A 6,488-nucleotide genomic window follows, 5' to 3' on the forward strand; every position below is an offset into this window, starting at 1 on the left:
ATTGGGCTTTTACTGTTTTTAAAAGAGAAATGTATAACATTAGACTTCTGTGAGTTATACAAGAGGAATAGAGAACATAAAAAATTCAATAAATAGAACAAATAAAATATATATGCATTTCCATTCTCTTTTGTCCATAGTTACTGGAATAAATAAGAAGGAAGATTAGAGAGAAAGAGAGGAAGAGACAGATTGGAAGAGACTTCAGATGCATTAACAGAAGATACAGGAATACACCTGTAAACCCACACGGACACATAAACAAAACTAGAAAAAGACACACTCAAATAAAGACCCAGATAAAGGTTTCTATATGGCTTAGAATCTCCACTTTGTGTATTAAAATAAGCTAATAAATAGTTTTAAAATCGTTGTTTCATTTTTGACCTCTGAGATCTCTATTTCTGGTGTACAAGTTTATGAGACTCATGTTTGCAGTGTGTGTGTGTGTGTCTGTGTGTCTGTGTGTGTCTGTGTATGAGAGAGAGACAGACAGACAGAGAGAAAATTACTGTCTAAAGGAATTGGCATAAAAGATATAATGAGAACCTTTGATCAAAGTAAGGAGTATTTTAGGTAGGGCATATTTTGAGATTTTGAATGGATCCCTTTGCAAACATATTTTTGTTGCCAAAAGAGACAACATGGTACTGTCTGGGAGAGGGTCAGAAAATAGTTTCCATTGACTGTCATTCCTCTCCTTGGATATCAGGGTCATCTATTTATCCTCAACTCATGCTAGTCAGAATCCTGCAGTGGGACGGGGGTTGGAGTGCTCGCATCGCATCACAGTGAACACACTGCTTCCTTCATGACCCAGTAGAAGGGGGGAAACAAAGTCAGAATATAAGATTTTTCCATCTTAGAAAAGAAATGTTGAGCAGAGAACCATTCATTGACACAAGGTAATTAATCACAGTCCACCAATGTGTCTAATAAATTTGTCATGGAGAACGTGTCTGGGTTTATGCCCTGCTAAACCTTGAATTTTTTAATTCTTATGTAGCTACATAGGGGAGCTATCCTCCAGATAAGCAACTCCACCCAGCTGTGTCACCCTTATTATTGTACCTTTTGAAAATATTCCACTTTCTTATTCAATTCCATAGCTATTGATTCAGAAAAAGATAGAATATAACACTGTGGGCTTATTATTTCATGAACTTAATGTGCTCATGAATCATTGAATAAGTCTTCTGTTACTGACTGCTTCTCATGCCCATGTTATTATGTATTATTGATCCACAGTGACTTTGTAATAAAATCAGTTTTCTTTTTATTCTTTCTATTGATGTTCTAGTCAATGTCATTTAAAACTCTGTTAACTCAATTATATCCATTTTGTTTGGCAGACAGAAACCTCTTTTGAGTTTATTCTATGGGGGTGACATTATGCTAGCTGCTGGAATTGAACATCTTCTTGTGGTGACTCCATGCTGCCAAATGGCTTCTAGCTCTGCTCGTTGATTCATAAACCGATTTCACTTCTTAGCTCGCTAACGGGTTTCAATTAAATGAAGCATTATCATGAAAAGTTCTTTAACATGGGAAAAGAAATCTTCTTAAGGTGTGTGTTTTAAACAAACCAACATCAAACATCCCTCCCCTAACTCTTCCCTCTTGGCCAAATGGTCAAATATGACTAATAAAAATGTTTATAAACTGTAGCCTTTTCCTCTCAGGATAGAAGTGGTTCAAAGGAAAGGAGATATTTGAGTCTTATGTGAGATCCAGGCTTAACTGTGCTGGTCCTGCTTGAAGAGGAGGTCGGGGGCTTGAGTTTAGGTCCCTTAACAAGATGGCTGGAATCCCAGCTGCAGCATCCATAACACTGATGAGATTTTTCCACTGATTACTGCTCTTGACCAGAACTGAGCCAGGCTTTTTTTTTGTCTCTCTCTCTGGAGTAGAGATCTGCTCCATTTTTCTTCTTTAAAAAATAGAATTTAATAGGAAAAATAATAACAATTATTTGGCTATGGCCTAATGACCAGTACAAATTTAATTCTGATTCCATAATATAGTTTTTTTTATTTTGGATATTAACCTTTTTTTTCCATTTTATTTATTTTTTCAGCGTAACAGTATTCATTATTTTTGCACAACACCCAGTGCTCCATGCAAAACGTGCCCTGCCCATTACCCACCACCTATTTCCCCAAACTCCCACCCCTGACCCTTCAAAACCCTCAGGTTGTTTTTCAGAGTCCATAGTCTCTTATGGTTCGCCTCCCCTTCCAAATTTTTTTTTAAATTTTTTTTTCTTTTTTACAGATAGAGAGAGAGAGAGAGAGAGAGAGATTACAAGTAGGCAGAGCAGCAGCCAGAGAGGGGAGGAAGCAGGCTCCCTGCCAAGCAGAGAGCCCGATACGGGGCTCGATCCCAGAGACCCTGAGATCATGACCTGAGCTGAAGGCAGAGGCTTAACCCACTGAGCCACCCAGGCGCCCCCCAAATTTTTTTTTTAATAAACATATAATGTATTTTTATCCCCAGGGGTACAGGTCTGTGAATCTCCAGGTTTACACACTTCACAGCACTCACGATAGCACATACCCTTGGGATTCCATAATATAGTTTAAGTCAATATACACTTGATTTCTGAACTCTCAACATGGCTAAAATGACTTTTGTTTCTTTTTTTTTCCCCAAAAGTGGAACATCATAACCATCTTCTACAAGAAAATGTCTAAAACACTATTTGAATCTTGCCCTGTTTTTTCTTAATCTTCAAGGTTAGCTAATACGGGCAGAATTTTAGATCTTTGACTATAAATCAAACTGAAACAAGCATTACAAAATAGGTATTAAAATAAGCAGAGAAGAAAGAGAAATTTATTATACTAGAGGATGAAGAAGCGTAATCAAGAATGTTTCACAGAGGAGAGAAACTGTTAGGAAATCAGCTGCTTCATAGATACCCAAATATTTTGATAAAGAAAGAAGGAAGGAAAGATGATCAGGTCTAAGTGAAGGCATGCCAGTGTTATTGTGTTTGAGGTGTGTTTGGGGAACAAGGAACGGCTTAATGTGGCCATAAAATATGATTGGAAAGGCTGGACACCAAGCCAATTAAATATTTTTAAACTAATTCCTAAGCATTAGTAGTCAGAGTCAGAAAGAGTATCAGGAGGCTAATCATCAGTGTATATAAATACAGTCAGTCCACTTCATTGATCTGTATCCACAAAATCAGCCAAATCAGAAACAGAATCTTTTCTCTCCCAGACTTATTTCATTCTGAATCCCAAGCAGGGGAATGGTAATAATTATTATTGGCTCAATTGCTTTAGACCAAAAGTAACAGATATCTATTGTCATAAATAATGTTGTTAGTAGGTGGAACAGCTGAGCACTGGCTGGTCTGTAACAGCCTTGCTTGAGATGGCTCTCCTATTGCGACCGCTCATGTCCCCAAAGGCTGGTCTGGTGTTGTTCACCTAGATCTCCAGGGTCCAAGAGAGCAAGCAGAAGTATGCAGGACCTTAGGAAGCCTAGTCTTGGAACTGCAACACCACTGTATTCTATTGGCAAACCAAATCACAAGGCTAGTCCAGTTTCATGGGATAGGGATACAAACTCCACCTTTTGATGAGAGAAGTTTCCAAGTTAGGTTGCAAAGGGCATGGGCTCCAGCGGCATGGATAGTTATGCCATCTTTTACAATCAATCTACCTTGGGATAGGAAGCCTAAAATGGAAAAGCAGGCATCAGCTTAAGAGAGCGCCTCCTAGGTTGGAAATAATTAAGGTGTTGTTTGGTAATGATAAATTGCATCTAGCTGTGTCTTTGTTTTTGTTTTGTTTTTTTTTTCCTTTCACAGTGACATCCTGCAAAATTAAAGATCATAAACTTAATTAGATCAAGAGCCAAAAGTTATATTAGAGTTAGAATCTTGTTTTAAAAAAGAAATCCACTTCTTTAAGTCTAGCCCAAAGCATATAGTGAAATAATCCCTTAGCCATGAAAAAAAAAAAAAGTTTTAAGAAGAGCTGAGATTTCATGAAGAAAATACAAAACTTATTTTCAATCTTGATCTGATCCAATCCAATTGGAAGTCCTAATTTCATAAATTTTGGGTTAGATACAAAGCAAAATTTTGTAGTTTGTGATTATGCGATAAGTGGTAAGGTAGAAAAGAGACTATCTTCTCTTTGCCCTTGGCATGCCACTGAAGATCCTGATGTCATCATGGGTTACACACTGCCCAAAGTTACCAGTATTGTTAAGAACAAGCTGTATCCAAAGCCTCGCTCCTAGAGGTGTCTCTGATGCCAAGATCTGTACCTTTGACATGGGGTAGAAGAAGGAAAAGGTGGGTGAATGCCTAGTATGTGGCCAGATGATGTCAGATGACTAGGAGCAGCTCTCCTCTGAAGCTCTGGAAGCTGTCTGTATTTGTGTTGACAAGTACAGGATTAAAAGTTGGGGCAAAGATGGTTTTCACATCTGAGTATGGCTCTACCCCTTCCACTTCATCCTTCTCAACAAGATGTACTATGCTGGTTCTATACAGGTATGTGGGGTGCCTTTGGAAAGCCCCAAGGCACAGCAGCCAGGGTCAACATTGGTCAAGTCATCATACCCATCTGTCCCAAGCTGTAGAACAAGGAGCATGTGACTGAGGCCCTACACAGGGCCATGTTCAAGTTCCCTGGCTACCAGAAGATCCACATTTCCAAGAAGTGGGGCTTAACTAAGTTTAATGCAGATGAATTTGAAGACAGGTGGCTGAAAAATGGTTCTTCCCAGATGGCTGTGGGATCAAATACATCCCAAATCATGGCCCCTCCTGGACAAATGCCAGGCTGAGCACTCATGAGAACCTTGGCACTGCCCCCTCCTTACCCATGGCCGCCAATAAATCCTACTTCCTGCCTAACAGATAGAGAGAGAGAGAGAGAGAGAGAGAGACTAGATTCTCAGGAAAAGCATACTTCCTTCTTGGGGAGTGCAGGTAGAAAGTGGCTTTCTATCACCTTCTGATGGCAAAAAACTTAAATTGCAAAGACCAGCCTGAAGGCTTGACGCATCCTATTACTGTCATAAGCTTTGTAGCCTGTTTAACTTTGTTTTCAATATGTGTTTGCCTAATACATCTTAATTTTGATCAAGGAATCGCCCAGACTGTTTTTCCAAATACCACTGGTAGAGATGCAATAAGCACTGCTCCAAGAGTACAAGGAATGGACAAAGTGGGCTTATAGTTGTGGTGTTGATGGTATATGCCTTTGATTTTTCTGCATCCTGATTTCCTCAATGGCTAAATATGAAAGCCTTAAACTTTTCCTGCATAAAGGTTATAAGTACAAATGAAATCACATTTAAAAAGTACTGCATGCATTTCTGGGAGATTAAATTAGGATGGAGGTAGTTTTGATGTGAAAAACCTTTGATTTTTGCATACTTCTTGACCCAAGAATTCCACTTTTAGGGAATTATTTTAAGGAAATAATTAGGGATGTACATAAAGCTTTAGCTGCAAGGACACTCATTCCTCTAATTTCATGATGGTAGAAATGCTGAAAATGACAAAAATGACTCAAATTAGGGGTTTGGATAAATAACTTACAGTAGACCCATACATTGAAGTGCTAAACAGCAGTGAGAAATGATGATCTGCAGAATTTTTACGAATATATACTGAATAGTTTCCATGTCACTAAATGAAAAAGCATGTAGAAAATAATATGTTTATTATAATTACATTTTTAATTAAATATGTGTAGAAAAAAACTGAGAGAATATGCTCTAAAATATTATCAGCGGTTATCTATGTTGGAGAGAGGAATGGTTTTTATTTTCTTATTTTTGCTTAACACTATTTTCTACATCTTTTACTTTTATATAATAACTTTTATTGTTTTTTTCTTATTACAAAGGTTTATGGAATAAAATTTATAAGTATAAAGCATTTTTTATGCTTACTTTTCGAATCAGGGCACTATAATAATGAGAACTCAAATTCAAAAGTCTGCATCTTTAAGAGCTTTGCCAACTGACATTTGTCCTTGTCACAGACAAAAACACTTTTCTATTTATGTTTACAGCATTGAAAATGCACAGTATCCTACAACACAAGGAGGGAGATTTATAATAAAGCCCTTCATCTCAGTGCATGAGTATACCTGTAAATCATTCAACAGACTCACATTAAGTATAAGCCTCAAAGCAGCAGATGTATCAAACAAACAATAAAATTTGAGTGTGTCTGCACTATCTGCATCTTTGTTTCTCTGTGTAAGCACGAATGTCTTGCTAAACCCTCTGTTCCAGAGTCATCTCATTGTTCATTCAACATATATTTACTTTGGGACTATGTATTATCACCTGAGCCTGGTACCATGATTCTGGAAAATCAGGTTGCTGGTAATTCTCTGGATTCAGAGTCCTTGCAAACATTCAACAATACCTCTAGCATAGTGTAGGTCCTGTATGTAATATCAAATAAGGAAAATACATTAGCTCTGCCCTCAGGAAACTTATTT

The 6,488-nt window shown here is 37.7% G+C and overlaps 1 pseudogene; it reads left to right on the top strand.

Annotated features, from left to right (window-relative positions):
* Positions 1-4,191: 4,191 nt before the first annotated feature.
* Positions 4,192-4,822, top strand: LOC123934607 (annotated as a pseudogene).
* The last annotated feature ends 1,666 nt before the right edge of the window (positions 4,823-6,488 follow it).

This window comes from Meles meles, chromosome X, assembly GCF_922984935.1.
Source record: "Meles meles chromosome X, mMelMel3.1 paternal haplotype, whole genome shotgun sequence".
In the NCBI taxonomy this organism is placed as follows: domain Eukaryota; kingdom Metazoa; phylum Chordata; class Mammalia; order Carnivora; family Mustelidae; genus Meles; species Meles meles.